We start from the raw sequence: 22,505 nt of genomic DNA on the forward strand, positions 1-22,505 counted from the left end.
CTATACACCAGTCTGTTAGGAGCCTGGCTCCTGCCCCTCGGGATTGCTCGGAAACGGTTATAACAGCCCATCATCTCCCAAGGGCCTGGGATGGGGTCAAATGGGAACAATAACAGAGCTGCGCATTCATCAAGTTCTTGTGCAACTGCTGGAAGGCACCAGAATACTTTGTTGTTCGAGCTGGGTGTGAGCAAAAGGTATCTGACAAAAGTCCATTATCTTGGACCCTGTAAATTGCGACCACAGGGGAGACCCTTTGAGCTCTCCTGGATCGCAGCGGCCTGTGACCAGCATCTCCCCTGAGCTGGGACGCCTCTCGGGTACCAAAACCCTTCAGGTGTCGTCTGCTGCCTGAGCTGAGGGAAGGCCAGGGCGAAGTCCACCTGCTCGAGTCTCAGTGATCACCCGTTGAGGAATGCCAAGGCATTGGGAGTATTTAAACTCGAGAGGAGGGAAATCTTTCTTTGAGCTAGCTTCTCTTTCACCAGCTCTTTCTCTGCTCACTGGTGTGTGGGTACATACCTCATTCTACTGGATCCGAATGCTTTTATCTCTGTGTGTTTGTACGTTTTGTGTTCATTCTACTGGATCCAAACACTGTTGTTCCTGTGTGTGTGTTTGTACGTTTTGTGTTTGTGTCTGCGCATGTACATATGTATAAATTAAGACACCATGAAGTGAGTGTGAATCTTGTCATCCTAGAATCTGTAAATAAGTTGCTATTTTTATAATATCTTCTAAATTATTTTGTAAATGATCGATTGCTGTTATTTATTAATAAATCTGAAATTCCTGTCAAACCATTACCGTGTTAATACTTTCATCTGTGACAATGACGCTGCCTAATGTTTATTAAAGTGCTATCAGTAGAGCAAATTCTGCTGACTTTTACTGAAGTAGTACCAGCCAGTGTTAAAACTAGCTAATGTTTAAGTGTTGTCTCCGTGGGTATTTTACAGCAGTGTGCACTTAACGTGTAACAGACTGTAGCACTGTATGCTATAAAATGTCGAGCTGGAATAGCTGAATAGAAAAATGCAATGCGTCGGTGACCAGAGCTGCTTTCATTTCAAACCTCTTCTAAGAAATTTTCTCTAAGGTATTGGATGAATGATGAGAATTTTTTTAAAAAAAATTTGGACTTCACCCCTTGAAGTTTTCTTTTGGAGGTAAGCCTCTCAAGTAGTTGTGTGCGTCATGTAGGTTCATGGTCTTTGAGATAAAGGTCTCTCATCTGGGAAGAGAGCAAATTTTTCTTCAATACTTGGGAAACTACCTGCAACTATTGCTCTTTTGATTTTGTGGCTGTGTTAGTGTGGGTCAACATTAGCATTTTAGTTTGGGTCAATAGTGCGTTGGTCAGGTGAATGTCCAGTCATACCCATTTCCATGCTTGGCTTCACGCTGCAGTGTGGTCTCAAAGTTCTTCGGCTGCACTCCTCTGATGAAATTAGATTGAAAGACTAGTCCAGGAGCATGCCTAATGTCCCTCAGATGGTAACGGGCATCCGGTTTACAGGATTAAGCTAGAGATAGTCCTGAGTAAAATCCCCAAAGCTCTTAGTGAGAAGTCAGTTTTCTACCTCAGGGCACTTTGTGCTTCACTGTCTGCTTTAGAAGTAACCCCCACGCAGGCAGATGCAGAGATTTTGGAGATGCGTTTTAGCGTATTTGCCGGGTGATGCTTTTGGAATATTGGTTGCTGCTCATCCACTTGGTTTTGCTCAAAGGGAGCTGCTCCAAACTAACTAATATCTGAGCTTGTTTTCTCAGAATGGTCTGGCTTGGGGAAACAATTGTCATGCAGATGACTTCAGAAAGAAAAGAGGTAGTTCAGCTAAATTCTTGTTTTGCTAGTTGCTTTGCAAAGTATACCTCTGGTGCGCTTCGGTCTTGGAACGCTGTATATAGGATTTCGTTTAGTGATGAGTAAGATTGAACTCTGATCAAGGAAGTCTGAACCTAAATACATAAGGAAGGGTTTGGAGCCAAAGTCAGTAGTTTGGCTGACCTATTTTACCATTAAGTACCATATTTAAAACTGTATGAAGTTGTGGGGTTTTGGTGTGGTGGGTTTTTTGTTTTTTGTTTTTTTTTCCTCCCAGTTGTTTCCCTTAGTCTCTTGTTTCTGATGGCTTTAAGAATGGTTTTACTAATAGGTCACTGCAGCTTCCTGTAGAGTAAAAGCACTTGGGAGTAGCTGATGTTGTTACTTTGCTCTGGAGGTAGTAAATAGGAGGAGAGGAAATTTAGAACATAGAAATCTGTGTGCTTCTGGACAGGTTGTCATTAAGAAATTATCTTCATACGGCTTCTGCTGGTAAAGACTGCTGGTAAGACTTAATATGTTGTCTTAGTGTCGAGCACTAGTTGAACCCTGGTATCAATGATTTGGGCTTACAAAGTATGAGAACATTGCAGTTCCACACTGCACAAACCACTGCACAGCTTTGTTGCAATGTGTTCCTGATAATATCGTTATTAATTCTGCGAGTGTACAGGGGCCACGTGTGAAAGGGCGGGGGATATTGAGAAGTACACGGGTGAAGAATCTTTGAAAGGTCTGCAAGTAAACCTTTTTAAGGCTAGCTGCTGTTGTTAGGTAGCATTGCATTTAAAAGTCCAGTTCTTCCCTTTTAACTATGCACCTGCTGCTTTGCAGTAAGGAAGGATTCTCTTCTAGCTGTAGCTAGATGTGATTTACATTAAAACCAAAGTTATGGACTTCAGCTGGTGATGTGTAACATGCAAAACTCAGTTCTGGTTTCAGTTGCATGGGGTTTCTTGTAAGACTGTGGACTACATTTTTTTCATACAATTATGCCTTTAGTTTAAAATAAAACTCATGAATACTTATTTTCTGTTTTCTGTCTCCTACACAAGCATGTTACTTGGATCTAATTCACTTCTCTTTGTATACAGTTCTGCACAGTTTTAGATTGTAGAAGGACTTGTTGTATTGTTTCAGTGGTACTTTCACTACAATTTTAACAGTTATTTTTTTGGTTATGACTTTTATAACTTGGAGATAGTGTTTATTTTTGTCCTCCTTTTTCTCTTCCACCCCTCCTCAATTTAGCTTTCTAGTAACTTTCAAAGCGAGTGATGTTTATTTGGGTAATCCATGTACAGAAACAGAAAATGAATATCAAATGTTAGAGTACATCATGTCTGCCTCTTAATTGTAGGCATCTACCTCCACCATGTGGCAGTTCTTCAGAACTGTCATTAAAGATTTAATTTAGTGAGATATTTAACTCATATTGAATCGAATATGGTGTCTTAATTATACTTCAGTTAGAAAGTGCATAAACAGTACTGTGAGAAAATAGCAGTGCTCAAATGTCTCTTACTTGAAGTGTTTTCGTAATAAAAGGACAAAGATGAGTGTACTGAATATCTTAATTCAGTAGTAATTAAGACTTATAAATACTGCTTCAATGAAGTTGTTCTTAAACTTTGTTTAAAAGCTTACCAGTATTCACTCATCTCTATTTTGGGATGGATAAATTGGCCAAATGATAATTTAGCAGAATATACCACAATATCCATTTTGTATGAACATAATTTCCTTTTTTCTGATAGTCTGAGTACGTGTATAAAAATACAAGACTTGCATCAGTTTTCTTTAATTTGACTTTAGATGACTAGACAACAGAAGACTCTGGAAAAATGTACTGCTTAAATATGTTTAGAAATAGTGAGCTCTTCAGTTAAGTGAGGGAAAACAAAATTAACTGGCTTACAAGCAACTTGGAATCAGCAGTTGGTTTGCTGAATTTCAGACTGCAGGTGAGAAGGCTCTGGAATAACGTGTTCTAGATCTCTAGTAAAAACATCAGTCCTCGGCAACTTCATGGCTTTGTGGTAATGCCTTGTTTTAATTGTTTGGACAAGAGTAAAAGGTGTTCTGCAATAAGTGTCAAAGTACAAACAAAGGGTCAAACTTCTTTTAGTGGTTATAAATGGGAGTTTAGTTGGCGAAGCTACCTTTAAAAATGAATGTATAATTAATAACTTTGTAAAATGTTTTTGGCCTTCTCAAGGGATCCTTTGTCTTAAGTATGTTTTTCTGTGATGCATATAAACTGTGCTTCCATCAGCAAAGTCATATTTTCCACTTTTCTGCAAGTAAAGCTCGTGTTGGAAATCAAGACCACGTCTGAGAAGCTGTAAATTCTTATGTCCCATATAATGTCATCAAATATCTTGATTCTTCTTCAAGTTCTTAGGTTTTGTAAACAAACTCTTAGCTTAAAGAGTTTATTGCTGATGTAAGCAGATGCAGTTAGTGACCCCAAAAATCTGGTCTCTGGAGGGGAAGTGCTGTTTTTTGTTCATTATAGTGCTTTTGTGTGTGAAGCTGGAGACTCTCCTGATTGGAAACATCATGAAAGTAAAGAATTGCTCTCTGAATAGGCATTGTTTTATTTTGCTCAATTGTTTGTCGCACCAAATTTTGGTGTATTTTACTGCAGAAATCCATTTATGAACGTATCTTTCATTGTAGGGATTAGAGGCCTTTTCACTGATTTTTTTTGTTTTTTTTCCCTTTCTATTGTGTGTCAGCCACCTAATTAGCATCTTGTTTAGCTGCCTTTGGAGCCGTGTGCGTTCTTGTGAGAATCTGTCCCTTGTTGCAGAATTAAGTTTCAAAAACCGCTGTTTTCTTTTTCAAGGACCTTTCCAATCCCCTGGTGTTAAGAAGGTAACCTTGAATAGATGAAGCAAGGATAACCTGACAAATGGATGTCTGTGGAGATCTTGGAAATTGTGGTTCTGTAATGTGGGTTATCCAGATATTAATAATAGACTATTTGTTTTGAAACCTGCAGACAGTCCAAAATTGGTTATCAGATGAAGTGTTGCAGCTGAATATTTTAGTTGGAACCCAGACTGGAGGAGTTCTTTTGAGTGCTAATATGCTAACTGGTGGTTGTTTTTTTGTCAAAACTCCTGTTTCCTCTTGGCAACTAAACATATAGCTGGCTTGAAAGAACCATGGTTGCAACACTGGCTGTCATGACATAAAGCACTGTAAAATGAATTTATTAAGCTCTTTAGATATTTTAATATATTAATAACATACATTATTAATTAAACTAGTGTCAGTTTCCAGTATCCTGCTCAAAAATGCTCAGCAATCCAGACTACAACAGAAGTTAGGCCTTGCTTCCATAAAATCATAAAAATGTAATGAAACTTCCTCTTTATTTAAAAAAAAAAAAAAGTCTTTGCTGCAAAGTAACCAGCTTCTCTTGCCCAACATGCTTTCTCAGCTGGCAAGTACTTTGACTTACTGGGCTTTGTCACCGAGTGCCTTAGCTCTCTTTTTATAGTTTGCAAATTTGATTTGTTTACTGTGTAGAATTGCACTGGTGCTGACTTCAGTGAGATTGAGCAAAGGCCTGCAGTATTTTCCAAGCATGCAATATGATAGCTTGTAGTATCACATTTCAGTAGATGAAAGACAGTTAAAATTGCCCATCACAGGATACTGTAATGGGCTATTGATTTTTAGGTGCCACAGTTTCTTTGTAATTCAGTTGTGCTCGTGAACATATGAAAATGTTCGTTTGCAGATTGAAGGTCATAAAGTGAAAATTGCACAGAGGTCAACCTTATATACAGGCTAGAGAACAGTCTAATATTAATTACATGATTTTTTTCCAGATGACTGCTTTAACAGTGGAGCTTGCATATATATTGAATAATATAGATTTTGATCTCGCTAATGATAAATTAAAAAAGAAACACATTAATTGTTATTCCTATGCACTTATTTAGACTTAGTCTAAATTAGTCAGCTTTCCAGTTTCTAGTGTCTGTGGTGGCTCTTCAGAATGAGAAGTATCAAGCGGCTTTCACTCTGGGTAAATTGTTGGAATGGGATAGGATGAATGTATATCTTGACTTAAAGCCTGAAAGCATCTTTCTAAAAATTAATCTAATGTTCACAGGCACTTGCATAATTTAGAACTTAAAACATACTTTTAGTTATTTTGTTATGGAGACAACTAGCCTGGCAGATACACAGTGATTAACTGCAATATTTGTATTCTAATGGGGTAGGTGGTGGTAATGACTGTCTTTTCAGCTTTGAACATTTAGTCTGTGCTGAGCATCTTACTAGTTGAGTCTTGAAATGTTTTTTTCCAGCTCTATGTAGAGTTGCCACTGCAAAAGGTACTGAAAGATATGGAATCATAGAATACATTGAGTTGGAAGGGACCCATAAGGACTGTTGAGTCCAACTCCCGGCACTACAACTATGGCACTAGTATATGTTATTACTAGTTGTAGTACAGTGGTGGCAGCTGGCATTCTGTGCCCCAGGAGATGAAAACAAGTTTATTTGGATGAACTAAAGCTGTAATAGCATATCACAGTGTGATGCAGGAGCAGCTGCGTAGCTTCTTTAATTCTAGAAGACTTTTGTGGCATCTGACTCTAGATGGGCCTATAATGAACCTTGAGAAAAGTTATGTGTGTACATGACCTAATCAGGGTATCATCGATGCAATACATAATGTGACAATGGCCAGGTCAAGAATAATTATTCAAAAACAAGTAACAAAATTTGTAAGGCATGATGAATAGCATGAAAAAGTGATTGGGGAACTTTCCTAGTGTACAAACACTTATCACCAAACTACTGTTAAATGCAACGAGTATTGGAAGCTTGTGTTCTGATATCTTCTGCCACTTCAGGTGTGTTTGAAAAGTTTCAACCTCCGGCTTAACTTTGACACACAACTATAACAATGGTGTGCTTATCTCTGAACCTTAACACCTTGCATGAAAAAAACGAGGTTACATACATTTGTCACTTGCTTTCAGACCTATCACAGCATGGAGAGTAAGAAATGGTTTAGTAGCATTTTCTCAGTATTCCTCTGACCTTTTTTTTTTGGTGCAAATTAGTGTGATAAGAATTGCCACTTCTGTTTCTGGAAAAAACCTGCTATCTCTGCACTGTGTGAAGTGGAAGTGCATGAAATACGGTCGACATAGCAATGCTGTAAATGCTTGTAGTGAAAGAAATGCAGTGTTTTCTCCACCTGGCATGTTTTTGATTGGCATTCTGTGCCAGGTCTTTCTTTGCTGGATGAAGGGTTTCTTTTTAACAACTAGAAGTCGTTTTGTGGGTATCATTCTCTGACCATCTGGAATTGCTGACATTTGAGTCCCTGTAGGATGGACTGGGAATGATTACGCATGCAGTTTGTATGAAGTCTTCAGGCTGGAAAAAATTCTGATTTGATTCCACAATCTCTGTGTTAGACATCTTTCTGTCTCCTCTTTCAAAAGTTCTGCATTGTCTCATAGAATCACAGAATGGTTTAGGTTGGAAGGGACCTTAAAGATCATCTAGTTCCAACCCCCCTGCCATGGGCAGGGACACCTTCCACTAGCCCAGGTTGCTCAAAGCCCCGTCCAACCTGGCCTTGAACACTGCCAGGGAGGGGGCAGCCACAGCTGCTCTGGGCAACCTGTGCCAGTGCCTCACCACCCTCACAGGAAAGAACTTCTTCATATCTAATCTAAATTTACCCTTTTTCAGTTTAAAACCATTACCCCTCATCCTATCCCTACCCTCCCTGATGCAGAGTCCCTCCCCTTCTTTCCTGTAGCCCCTTTCAGTACTGGAAGGCTGCTATAAGGTCTCCCTGGAGCCTTCTCTTCTCCATCTGAACCCCCCCCAAACTGTCTCAGCCTGTTCTCACAGGGGAGGTGCTTCAGCCCCTGATCATCTTCGTGGCCTCCTCTGGACCTGCTCAAGCAGGTCCATGTCCTTCTTGTGTTGGGGGCCCCAGAGCTGGAGAAATCACTGCAAGTGAGAGTGGAGTAGAGGGGGAGAATCCCCTCCCTCGGTCTGCTGGCCACACTTCTCTTGATGCAGCCCAGGACACGGTTGGCTTTCTGGGCTGTGAGTGCACACTGCTGGCTCATAGGCAGTTTTCCATCCACCAATACCCTGAAGTCCTTCTCCTTGGGGCTGCTCTCAATCCACTCATCTCTCAGCCTGTATCTGTGCTTGGGATCGCCCTGACCCCCGTGCAGGACCTTGCACTTGGCCTTGTTGAACTCCATGAGGTTCACCTGGGCCCACCTCTCCAGCCTGTCCAGGTCCCTCTGGATGGCACATCCCTTCCCTCCAGTGTGTTGACCGCACCACACAGCTTGGGGTCGTTGGAGAACTTGCTGAGGGTGCCTCAATCCCGCTGTCCATGTCGCCCGCAAAGATGTTAAACAGCACCAGTCCCAACACCGACCCCTGAGGAACATCACTCATCACTGCTCTCCACTTGGACATCGAGCCATTGAATTGGGAGAGGTCAGTTATAGAACTGAAAGAAATGAGATAATGCTAGCTGTTGTTCACACACAAAACCACGATTTCTCTCCTAAAGAGAAAGAGATATACCAAAGCTCTACAAGCTTCCTTGCAGCAGTATTGTTGTACCAGTATTTTAGCCTACTGAAATCTGAGCTACCAGTGTAGATAACATCTGCCAGTCACTGGATTATCTTCAGGTCAAACCTTATTACTGAACATGAATGATGCTCCCCGTAAGATTATGTGGTTTTCCTCTAATGATACATGTATATATATAAAAATACTGTATTGTAAACTTCTACGGTAATTTATGGGTGTAATTTAAAAGAAATTTTTTCATAATGCAAGTAAGGCAGAAAAAACTGAAGATGTGGTGTAATGGTAGGAAGGAGTTCTTGAAGATATATTATTAAAAACGTGAGGAACACTACCACAGAAGTTATTCTTAAGTTTTGGGATTTGGGTGGTGGTTTTTTGTATTTATTGCCCAGTGTATATAGACTTTGAGTTTTGGGTTGGACTGATCATTGACCAGATCATTTACTGTTAACTGCATTTGAAATTCCAGCTACAGAGTATATTGTAATTGTTCTCTGAAGCCACTAAGAGCCAAAAAACCATTACTTCAACTGTAAATCTAATGATTTTTTTCTCAGTTCTTACAATAGTATATTTCATATTCTGTGATTTTAATCATAAGAATGTTTTCTCAAACTTTTGTCTCCTAAAGTCAGTGGGATTCTTAAAATTGCTATCTCCAGCTGTGTAATGACAAGACTTAAATAGTTGGTGAGTTTGACAGTGTGTTAAATGAATTGTGGGTATATTTTATTAATAACTTCATACAAACAAATGTACTAATGACATCAAAGAAAATTCAGTAGAAGCAGGGTAAAGTTCTGTGCAGCTCAAGCTATTGGAAGAAGGCCTCAAGTTTTCTACACTACCTCTTAAGTTGTCTTAACATTCACATGAAATGGGTTTTTTTGGGTTTAGTTTGGGGTTTTTTTGATGGTGTTTTTTTTTGTTTTTTGCAACAGCAGCCCAGCACTATTAGAGCTAATGTAGACTTTCTTTCTGTTCAGTAATACAAGGAGAATATAAAACTTGCCAAATTCAAGCAGTAACCTGATCTGGCATATTAGCCTAGAAAGGATCACATATATTGGGATTAAATATGAATGTTTTTGCTAGTTGCAAAACAGAAGATCTGTTATTAACCTGCATGCTATTATTGTTGAGTGGTTGATTATGATTCCCTCTCAATCACAATTTTCTACCTTGTCCTTTTTTTTTATCTAACAGTTTTCTTCCAAATTTATTGCATGCTCAAGTTCAAAAGAAACATTTTTGCTTTCTGTGGAATACAAAGAAATGTTCTACAGTGGAAAATGTAGCCCACCATTGCCACTGCCTTTATCTCCTTCTTAAAGGTACTTCAGTGGGCGTATGAAGCCTTTTTCTTTTGTGTTGCATGAGTGTTCAGAGATTCACTGATTACATCTGTTCTCATTATATCTCAGGTTGACCTTGGCACAGCAGAAAAAGCCTTCCTCAATATAAGCAGACACCAATCCCTTGGCAATTCATATGATAAACCAGTGAATTCTTTTCATACATTTTAAATGTCAAGATTCTAGGCAGGAAAAAAAGTCGCACGATCTTTAACATGCAGGGAGAAAAATTATGGGAATAGCAAATCATATAAAACACGATGGACTAGAAGCTTTAGGTTACCATAAAAGCATATGTTTCCAGAGTTTCACTATTATGTGGAAAGGATCTGGCTCTTGCAGGAGAATCTGTCTGGACCCCAGGGATCTCCCCTCTTATTTGCCAAAGATTGTCCTCAGCAGAAATACCCAGAATCTTCTGGTAACTTAAATGCCTCAAATCCTGCATGGATGTCTGGGGCCTTCTAGAACACAGAACTATTTGTTCTGGTGCCTGTGGTCTTGTACTGGTTTTAGACTCCCGTTCTTGTCATGGTGCCTTTTGTAAGCACTGTACAGACGCTTTGGAAGAAGTAGGTATTACCCTGCAGAACTTAAAATCTGGAAATGTGAGGTTGATGGAAATTGGGGTCTTCATTTTATAGATAAGGATAGCGATGAACTGAAAGATTAAATGACTGATTCCAGGTTTACATGGTAGATCTGGAGCAGCAGAACATCTGCAGACCAGAGTCTGGTTTAGCACTGTAATAGAAAGGTTTCTTCACTACCTGTTAATGTTGCTATGGAACTAGAAATTGGTTTTTTTTGAAGAGAACTCAGTGTTAGTAACTTCTGCTAGAAAACTGTGGTTAGTAGGTAGCTTCTAGAAAACTGTGGTTAAGTCTGTGTTGGTGCACCCTTTCTTTTGCTGCATAGACCTACAGAGATGGAAATGCCTGCTCCCCTCTTCTCCTCTGCTTTTTTGCTTGCTCTGTATTTCATAGAATCATAGAATACCAGGTTGGAAGGGACTTCAAGGATCATCTGGTTCAGACTTTCTTGGCAAAAGCACAGTCTAAACAAGATGGTCCACCTGTCTAGCTGAATCTTAAAAGTGTCCAGTGTTGGGGAAAAACAATTATTTGAGAACAGGAAGCTGTTTGTTGAGAGGGGTAGAAATAATACCCTCATGCTACGTTTTTATCTTGTCATCTTAAAATGCTATAGCACCTCTTACCGGCTAAAAACTGGGAGCTCTACACAAGTGTTGTCACTGCAATGCAGCTGTTTTTGTGGAATAATAACAAAGGAAAGACAGAAATAGCAAAGGAGGGCTGGTGCGTCACAGAGCAGTAGCAAATATGTACGTGAAGGTTAAGGCCTACTCTCATGCAAAAACAACAGAAATATCTCAATAAAAGAGAACTAAGAAATCTTGTGGTACACAAAGGAGAGGGGAAAAATACTCCCATATCTGAAGTATTAACTGCATAGTACAGCTATTGTAAGTGAGGGGGAGGTAAGCTTACTTTTCTCCCTCCCAACAGAGGCCTTGTCAGATTGAGATTTAAATGCCCAAGCTACCCAACAGAACTGATATATATCCCAGTATTTGCATAGAAGATTTATTAATTTTTTTGAAGCATGAGTTTGGTAGGAATGCTTTGGTGGATTGAGATTTCAGTGACAAATAGAGGTAATACATCAAACTTTCCATTTTTTTCCCCCCTCAGTTTTTAATAATCTGTATGAATTACTGTATATATTCTCTTCCCAAGGATAAAGAGTATAAGCTTAACATTAGCATCCTGGCAGCAGGAAAGAATGTATCTCCTGTATAGCCTGTACAAAAGCAAAGTGTGTATGTGTATCACAGGCTCTGCAGGCCTTGACCTCTGGAGAGGCCACGTGGGTTTGAAAGCTGGCAGAGCTGATTGCAAAAAGTAATGAGCTCATGACCTGGCGTTTACCAGCAGTGCAAGACACTGTCTCAGGTATTGATCCAAATGTGTCTAATTAGGATCTCAAAAGTGGCTGCTGCAGCTAAGGTTTTCGCTAGGTTTCACGTGGTCTCTCTAGTGGCAGCTTGGTTTCGAAAGATGCCCAGGATGAGAAAGAACTTTGTGAAATGTAAAAAGGGCACTAGGGCTTGAGTGACCAGTGCTGTTTGGGGTAGTCCTACCAACTGAGTGCCTACACTTGCACATTTTCCTCTTGGCATTTTCTGGTCAGACACATTAGTCTTGCTTCTACCCACTAGAAATGTGAGGGAGAAAAGGATGTTACTTTGTGTCTGGTAGTGACTTCAAAAAAAGTCTAATTTGCTGTCCTCTAAAATTGCTGTATTGACTTCAAGATTTAGGTCCTATTAATAGCGGTGATACTAGATCGATTTTTGGACTGCAGGTCCTATATCACTTAGAAGAGATAGAGAATCGAATCAAACTGAAACTCTCACATTGTGTTTAAAGAAAGAAAAACCCACATTGGAAACATTGGAAATAGATCGATATGGGAGTGATAATTATGATATCACTGTTGTGTTGAAACAAACTAACTTTTTACAAAATTGAGCTAAGTAATTAAACCGTGTGTACATCTAACCCCCTTTGGGGGGGTGTGATCGGCTTAGTCATGTCATTTAGATTTATATTGTCTTTCATTAGATGTTGGCAGTGTAAGCTCTTGCTTTGCTTCTGCATCACCATGAGGGCACACAGAACCTAGTCCTTCAATGGACTGAGTGTTTTCACAGGATCACTCCTTGGGTAAGGGTGTTACAGTAAATAAAAACAAATAAAAAACCCTAAAGCAGAGCAACAGATGGGTTATCTGATGTTCGTTTACAAATTCTGTGTCAAGCTGATTTACAAGAAAGGAACAGTCAGTTTGTTTTGGTGGTCTTATTTTATGATGATAGTCTAACTCTGTTTTTATATTAGCAAAGTCAAGAGAACTTTCACAGTGTTACTAGTGTTTGAAACACAAAATTTATTATGTTGTTTTAAAATGGGAAATCTGCTTTTGGCCCAAATCAGAAGTCAGGTATTTGATTAATTCCTAACTGGTTGTAATTTCCACTTGTAAATACTTACCTACCAGAGACCAGAGTCTTACTGGAGAAAAGTATAAAGTGGCCTTTGCCTAACTAGTCTGTCAGGTTGTCCCATGTCACGTAATGCAGTTGAAGAGCTCATTCCTTAACTGGCCATCTTCTAGTGCTGGAAAGAGAATCCTTCTATTCATGGAAATACAAGGTAAGTTTATCAAAACAAAGTATTAATTTATTACATTTTAAAATATTCTTATATTCAAGAAAATAGAAAACCTATAATTCAAAATATGATTTATGTTCTGCTATCTCATGTCTGGTTTAACCGATTTGCAAATACTGTATAAGGCTGGTTTTGTGGGGGTACCTTTGTCCAACCAGGGGTGACTTGGTCTCGTGCCACATTGTGTTAATGCAGTTCAGCTACGGAGCTGGCTTCAAAAGTTCCTGCTGTGCTGAAACTAGAAAGTTGTCCCAGCACTGGGTTTGCAGGGGAGCAAGGCACAGAGGCACCCAGTCCTGTGGGGGCAGTGAAGTAACTAGATTTGATTTATTCCAGTTGCCTACGACCTTATGTAATGGAAAAATAATCGTATAGGTAAGGTAAGTAATCTTTTAGGTCTTCTATAATATATAAAAATATATCTAATCCATATCTATCTATAGTACAAAATTGTCATTCATCCCCACACAGGTGTTTATGCCCTGCTTTATGTCTGAAGAAAACTTAAAGCAAAAGAACCAAAGCAAACGGAAGAGAAAAAGGTTAAGAAAAAAGAGGAGGAAGGTGGCACTGGGACCATTATGATTCACAAGGAGGGCTGTCATGGGGAGACAGTAAACTGACCACCAGCACTCTCAGTTATCTCCACTGAAAGTTTTCAATTATTAAAATGCAGTGTTGTCATGTCTTGCTATGTCATTTCATTGAGGGTTTTCGGTGAATATATTCTCGTATTAATAAATAAAATCTTTGGGGTATTTTATACCTTAATACTACTGAAATGAACTGTTGAGTAACTGCTCAACTATATCTTTATTTCTTGTTTAAACATATACTGTAGAACAGCCTGACAATAGTCCTGGATAATACTGTTTCTTGGCAATGATCAGTTCAGGTTTGTGTTCAGCCAGTCTGAGGATGAGGGTCCCAATTCAAGGAAGGAATATGTAAGTTCTTACAATATCCCCATTTAGAAAATTATTCTGGGGCATGTTCCATCTAGAAGACATGTTTAAATAGTGTTGACTTTGCAGGAAGCCTAGCCTAGAGCTTACCTTATACATCAGTGCCTTGCTGAATAGGGAAAAACCCAATGAATACTGGTAATATGTTAAACTGAAATAACTTTTTGATTAAAAAAATCTAAAAATATTTTTCATCATTTGTGCTTACTGTACTAGTAATACAATGCAACACTTGCATATGACTACATGCATTCATGTGCAAAATTGACTTGTAGTTTTAAGATGTGAAAATATGTTTGCGAAATAATGTACAAAAGTGGAGATTTGGTTGTGGTTAGTGGAAGATTAGCGAAAAGATAGTGGTTTATGCTGAAATTCAAGTAGTTTTTTTGTTTTGTTTTGTTTTGGTTTTTTTTTTTTGTTTGTTTTTTTATTTTATTTTTGCAATCTGAATGCAAGGTGAGAAAGACTGCTTAAGCAAAATTATGACAAGGCCTAACCAGTGTGGAACAGGGTATGTTCTCAAGGTAATACTTTAAAAAATCATCCAACAACAGTTTAAACTAAGCAAGGTTATAATGTAGAAGCAAACTCTATTCTATCATTAGCTTTTTATGGTTCATTAGTTTTAACATTTTGGAATTGGAATGCCACCTGGGTAAGAATGCATTGGATTATTTTCTGCAGTGCTGTCTATCTTGATATAGTGCTGACTCTGTTATTCTTCCATCTAATGTATTCAAGTTGGCATGAATGTGAAAGACATAATTCTCATTACATGTGCTAAGCCAGGCAGCGAGGGAAACAAGCTTGACTAAATGCTTGGATTTCAACCAATGGTGCAGCAAACTAATGTTGGTTCTGAAAATGAAAACTGTTACTGTATATTCATCAGCTGAAAACACTGTGAGCTTTAAGAATCAAAATTTTAAAAAAAGAAACTGAGGACACTCTTTGGCAAATTAATCCTCTTCAGTTTAAAAGCATCAGAGTGAAAATTCCTGTGAATAATAAAGGTACTTGTCACTAATAACAATTACTGATTTTATACTGAAGGACATATGGTGCGGCACTTTTATTTTGAGTTGATGCACTCCTTGGCAGCAGCAGAAAATAAAAATGGATAGAAATTTTCACTACCAGTAGCTGCTTCAAGAACTCTTGTAGGTCAGTTTTTCAGAATGTGCTTTAAACCTAAGAAAGTTGCATCAGCAGAGTTCCAGTTGTCCTTGAGAGCTTGATACCAACTTTGAACTCCTCGCTTTCACCGCAGTATGTAATTGTCCCACTGTGTTTGTGGGCTGGCAGTACTCTCATTTAGAGCACTGCCCTGCTCTTGGAAACAAGCTATTCCCTTTTACGCAGCTCAGATTCTTCTATAGCTTAAAAGCATTTTCAGCTTTTTTTTTTTTTTTTTCCAAATGCCTGCAGAGTGCATGGCTATTTATTAGCATGTTTGACAGCTTAAATGGCTCTTGTCAACAATTACCTATTTAGAAAAGTGGCAGTCTTCATTTGTGATGTTGTAACGAAAATGATCTTTAAACAAAAGTCTCGTGTTTCTTAAAATATGAAGTGTTATCTCTAAAATGTATTCTGTGAGGTTGAAAACAATTCAAAGTATAATTTGTGGTCTATAACAGATCAATATGGAATAAAATGTTAAGATTTTTTCAACTTATCTTTGGCAGATCAACTTTTTTTTTGTGCTTACCAGCAAAGTCAGAGCCCCGCATAAATCCTAGTCGTTATAACAAGTACTGTTTGACAAAAGTAGTCATGATATAGGGCAAAGGGGGTAGTATTATAAAAGGTAAAATGTGTCAAATGTAAAATGGAGAGAAAAATGGGTTTTCATTTCCAGCAGTTCCAGCAATATTTATTTCCTGGAGTATTGGCTTTGCTCAAGCCTTTACAGTGTTTTTTAAACAGACCAAGAAATTCTGCCACTACTGAAACTAAATCATTAATAAAACACTGACTCTGGTGTGATCAGGGTTTGACCCCTAGAATCCTTGTACACTGCTGACGCTGCTTTATGGGGAATTTGGCTCTGCAAACTCGAAAAGTAAAAATTTGCCATTGGTCTTGCTAAATAGCTTTGTGGATAACTACCGAAATCCAGGGTGGATTCAAGATCACAAAGTGTGCAGTAGGGTGGGGAGGAAGTGAAGGGATCTGTTATCAGAATATTTGATATGAATCTTTAGTTGGGAAATGTATAGAGAAAATCATGCTGTGTGACAACCATACTTCCACAGTCCTAAAGCATATAAAATAAGTAGCTATGACCCAAAGTAGGTTAACAGGCAGCCTTTTCATGAAGCCCATACATGTCTCCCTCTCTCTGTGACAGGAGCCACCTCTGTCACGTATGTGTGACTGCTAGGAGCTCAGTAGTATTTCCCAGATGTAAATAACTTTTTTGGAAAAGTTTAAGCATGAAAAAGGATTACTTGAACAAATTTTTATCCACCTACTTTAATGTAAGCCTGTCTGCTATGTGTAGGTGAAATCAGCCCTCAAACCTATTAAATTTTTCTCACACTCTTACCATTCTCTCACTAGACAATACAGCTTCAAGCTGTTTGTAGCTAATTCCAGAGCAGAGAAATACTTTGCTTACATGGAGAGAGAGCATGCATACTGCATACTTAATAGAGTATCTGTCTTTTTGAAGCAGATAGAGCAATTAAAATTATTTAATCATTATAATTTATGTGCATAATTACACACATAATATGTGTATAATTTATGTGTAGACAAGGGGGGAGAAAGTCCATTTACTGGGGAAGTAAGACTTAGAAAATTGAGAGGTAAGCTATGAGGATGTGAGAGATGACTGTAAATTTTAATTTCATGCTTTCCCTTTTCATATTAATTGTTGCTATTTTATGAGCCTATTTCTTGTGGAAGGGTTAGTCCTAACCCAAAACACTTTCATGAGTGGAAGTGTGATGGACTATGTAGGGAAAGAATTTGAAATGTTTTGTGTCTACGGTACATCTTACTGTATATTATATCTTCCTAGCACAATGGGGTTTACTTGATTTTCTTTCTCCTGGTTTATTTTTCAAAATTTGGTGATGTCATTCCTGGTTGCTATAATAGTAGTTTAAAGGTAACAGTTTGACAACCAAATACATAAATCCACGAGATCAGAAGGTCTTATCATGGCTCCATAAGGGTGTCCCTATCCTGGAAGCTTCTGGACACAGCTAGAAACACTGCTGATATAAAGGTTTCATGGAAGTTCATAAATTGTCCTGTAAGCCTTTATTAAACTGGAGGGAAAGGTGACCTACTTCATGAATAAAGAATGGACCACACTGAGCAGCCTGGAAACAGGTCAAAGAAAGCTATAGCTGTCATTTTTAACTATTTTAAAATACTGCCCTTCAGCATCTCTTTATGCTAGCATGTAGCCCGGAATTAGAGCAGTGTAACATAAACTTTTATCCTATACCATGCCTCTTTTTCTTTATTAGGTTTGGTTTCTTTTTTGGAAACAACTATTTCATTTTCCAGGGTCTTTCAAACAGTACAAAAATGTATTGTAGGTAAACTGAGAATCCATACATTATGGACAAAGTCTCTGATTTAGGAAAAAATTTAAGAGGTAAATGTCTTTAATTTCCAAACTTGTGTTTATGTGGAGATTATAGACTATGAAAAATGTTATTTATTGTGCTTCTTGGTTTTCAAGTAACTTTGTTTTAAATAGAGTAATTGTTTTTGTTGTAGTTGTTTTCTAAAGGACACTGTCATCCCAAAGTAGCTGCCTTAGGTTTAATAAATATGTATACAGACAACCAGACTGCAGACATATTTTAGCCTTTATCTATGGTAATAGTAAACAGTGAATATGTTGTGTGTTAAGACCTGAATTAGGCTTTTGTGCCACTGGAATTTTTTGGTTTAATGAAACATCAATTCACTCAGCATTTTTATTAACAGCTACTATTTTTCTTTATTTCTAACGAAGCAAAATCTTAGAGGGCTGCACTTTACTACCTTTTTTCCCTACTATTTTTGGGGTGTCATAGTGGTTTTGGAAACCAATTTACTTCACATTCCACTTCCTCTGCCAGCTTGACTAAAAATAGCTTATGTACAAAAATATTATAAATGCCCAGGTGAAAAGAAAATCATATTAAAGAACATGCAGATTACACTATAGAGTAATACAACTTGAGTGAGCAGAGGCTGCTGTCAGAGCTATAAGAACACCTGTATTTAGATGTTTATAGTTGCAGTTTTGGTACTTTTGGGGAAAAAAGAAGTGGATTCTGAGATGAATAAATACATTATTCTATCTCCTAGTTCAGGGTATCTCTGTTCCATTTTGAGATTTATTTGGTAGGGATGACCTTGCAGAAGTATTCACTCAGGTTGGAGTTTGTGACACTATTCTGTATGGCACTAGCAGTAGCAAATTGGAGATGTAGTTCCTAAGTTTCTTGCTGTTACAGGTGAAAGCAAACAAAAAATTATAGACATTGTAGGCTTGAAAAAGTTACAGAGCAATGCAGTTTGTTAGAGGAGTTACTCTGCTTTGGTAGAAAAGGATGAAAGAAACTGTATAAACCACAACATATCTATATGCTTTTACATGTGGCATGCTAAAGATAATAGTATAATATTATAAATATAGTATAGTATAAAGTATAATAGGAAAGTAGACCAGATGAAACTGGGGAATTTTCCTTTGTGCCACTCAAGACAGATCCATTGCGTTGGATGGAATTATGATAATTTATAATAAATAAGGCTTACCTTTGAGGTGCTTCTTGAAAATGTGACAAGCTTGTCAGCAAAGCTGTAGGGAGAATGGTGAACACTAGAAATATGAACTACAAATGGCTGGTTACAGCATCTCTGTAGGGGCCCAGTGAACAATATGGATTTATTTACAATGCAGGAAAGAAGTCCCTTAGCTTTTGCCCTGGGACTTTGCTTTAAGATCTGATTCTCTAAAATTCAGACTAACTTCTAAAAGTGCTAACAATACTTAGCTCCTGCATGAAGTCTGTGTCTAAATCACCTTTACAGAATTTTCAGAAATAACTTTTGCTATGAATGCTAAAATAATCAGCCTTCTCCCACCTTTTGTCTGAGAAGTAATTAAAGGTTTAGTTGGATTCTTATGAATGTTACTGATTATTGCACTGTGATTACTGTTTAGATGCTGTGTTTGCTGGTGATAGGATACTTGAACTTCAGAATTCTAGTGCTAGGGACCTTCGGGATGCTTTTCCTTGACCCTGTAGTGAAATAAGTGCTTTCTGTGTGGTGGAGCAAAGATATTGAGTGTTATCAAAGACTAGGCCGTGTGCTGCAGAACTCGCCTGTTCTTTATGTACAACGTGTTTGCCTGTTTTTCCAAACACTGTACCCTGAAGAGCTGTGAACACAAAATAATCAAGTTACAACAGAGTATCAGAGCTCAATGGCTGTAAGCACTCGCATGTTTGGGAAGACCAAAACCTTGCAGTGATAGATGCCAGGAATTATGAGGTACTAAACTGGTAGAAGTAACCAGTCATACCTGTGTGACTATTTCTTATAGCATAAAATTCTAATTTTGTTGCAATATGAGCAACAAAACTGAGCTTCTCAGTGTATCCATGGTAAAGTGCCTTTAGTCTTGGATCACTAGTAAAGAGCAGATGATATGGTACATATAGCCAGTTCAGTGTTGTGTCAGAGAATATCAAGGGTTAACAAGAAAAGCAAAGCTGTATAGATGTTTTTCACAATAAAGATGTAACTCACACTGCATAGTTTCTGTCCAGTTAATCTGGAGGAAAACAAACTTCAGCTACTGCAAACTTGGGATTTATTTGGAATGGTGGTAGATGCAATCCCATAGCCATTCTTTTCAAAGCTCATTTTCCCATTTCATGCATGCAAATGCACATCTAAATGCTTGCTCTGCAGAAGCATGGGTGCAGAAAACAGGCAGACAGATTTTAATTAAACTTTATTAAATTTTTAAATAGATGAGTACTATAAGGCATTCTTGTTGAAGTTTAACATCAAATAATCTCATGATTTTTCCAGGTTAGGAGTAACTAGTTTATAATAAGGCCAGGGAAAACAATCAGCTTTAAAATTGAGGTTATCTTCTCTATTGTTCTCTGTACTACCTACTGTTTGATGAAGATTAATCAATTCACCCCATGTTCTGTGCTGCAAATATAGAGGCTATGAAAGCCTCTTAATCTAAGTCTAAAATACTCTTGCTATTACTGAAATTGAATCTGTCGTGACCTGTCACCAAGTAGATGCACTAGGCTCATTCTTTTTCACTTTATAATCTGTAGCTTTCCCATTAGCTAAACTGGCCAAATGGTTTGCGGTGTTAATTTGCTTAGTAAGGACTCTGTAGTGTGCAAAGATTGAGTGAACTCCTTTCCACGCGTACTTTCCCACCAGTCTATGCAGGAACTGGGGAGGTGGGAGGGTACTGGGCATGGCAGTTTGTGAAGGAGATTAAGGCATCTTTCCTTCAGAATTTTTCACTGTAATAATCCACAGCAAAACCTGATGTTCTGATTTGAAGACTTTATTTTGCCATAAACTCACCCTGGAGAGGTGGAACCTTCCTCAGTTTTAAGCTTTGAGATGACAGAATTTCTTCTTCACAGTATAACTTAATCCCTAAATTCTAAGAACCATAAATTCAAAATCCAGCAGTTATAGCCTGCTTTTTTCTCCAGGCAAAATAGATAAATAAGAATTTGGGTGTTGTATGTTTCTTGGGCAGACTGAAGGTCTTTCAGTCTTTTTGATATAGATAGATAGATCGATCAATTGATCGATCGATCGATCAGGGATCTATACCAGTTTCATCTAAGAAAATTACTCTTCTCCATGACATGATGTAATGTGATTCATACTTGCTGTTCTATGGAAATGCTCTTCATTGCTGGATCTATAGGTTGCTGCTCTTCTGGGGATCCTTTGAACTAAGAGGCCGTGGATAAAATCTGTGTCGAGACTCTTATTTCCCGAAGAGCATTCAGGAGGAGTATGGTACTGCCAGCATCTGTGGCCACATTGTAAAACCAAGAGCTTGTTGGAGTCCTGAAGCGAGCGGCAGGGAACGAGCACTTGGTCTATAGCCTCAGGCCTCTGTCAAACTGGAGAGGAGAGCCCTGAAGCAGCACAGCATCCTGGCAAGAGTAATTTTTCCAACAAGAATTATGGAGTCTTAAAAACCCCCTTAAAAACCCTTTTGCCAGCTGGTTAAAATCAGTACAAAATGTACTGAGAAGGGGGCATGGTGGTGGAGGCAAAAAGGCATTTTGCAGTTTAGTTTCATTGTGGCTAGAAATACTTATCTGTGAAGGAAAGACTTGCCACCAGCTGTTTTGAGGTAGAGATGTCAGCTACAGAAAGACCTCAGGGAGAGGGCTGTTGATGGTGAAACAGTATTGATGGTGAAACATTTTGGTATTTATCGGAGGTTTCAGGTCTATCACTCTGCAACTGAAGAGCTCATGCTTCACCCCTTCCAAAGAGACTGTAATCAGTAGTAGCCCATTGAGCTAATTGTTTGCTTGTTTGAGTGTTTTGAAACAACAAAATGAAGAGAGAAATAGAAGGAGGCAGGCTGCCTTCTTAACAAAATCCCAGAAGTAACAGAGTCATTTTCTGTGTGTTGAAAAAGCCTGCAGCCCAAGTCTCTTTTGTCTGAAAGTGACATATTAGTCTCCCAGTTCCTTAGAAAAGAGGAAAATTACTGGCCAATGGGGCCATTTATTTTTGTTTCTCTGTGTTTAAGGAAAAAGAATCACAGTAGATATTGCCTGGATCAAAATGAGTAGTTCACTATAGATTTCCCCCCCCCCCCCCCCCCTCTTGATTCAGAGAACAAATACCCATGGTGATACAAATTCCAACTGATACCGTTCTGAATTTTGTTGCCCTTCCAGTTAAAAGCAAATATAAACTTTTGTAACTGCTAAGGAATTCGGTATATATAACTCCACGAAATAGGAGATTCATGGTTGAATTTCTCTCTTAGCTATTTCTTTATCACACAGGGATTCAGCTGCATACTGAAGAGCAGAAATTCACACATAGGTTATTTTTTGACCAAATTTCCTCCCTTCTACAAAGAAACCTGCAGGTAAAAGAAGTAGATACAATTCATGTTGGGTAATAGAGCAACAACTAAGGTATTAAACTCTAAATTTTTAGTAACTCTTGGAAAAATAAACAAAAAAAAGAGAAAAAAAAGATGCTGGCTGAGAAACGTGTTCTTCTCTCAGGAAGATTCTTATGATATAGATCCACTGAAGCTGAGAGGTAACCTCAACAGAGGATCTCTGAGGAGAACTTAATGGTTACTGACTCTTTACTCAGTAGCAATCCTGGTGACTAGATTGCGAATATGTATACATTCTGATTTTTGATTACGATTATTGTAATTTCTAAGCAGTCCTTTTCGACTTAAAAGCACCAAACAAATATTCATATT

Source organism: Strix uralensis, chromosome 6 (genome assembly GCF_047716275.1).
Source record: "Strix uralensis isolate ZFMK-TIS-50842 chromosome 6, bStrUra1, whole genome shotgun sequence".
NCBI classification, from domain to species: Eukaryota; Metazoa; Chordata; class Aves; order Strigiformes; family Strigidae; genus Strix; species Strix uralensis.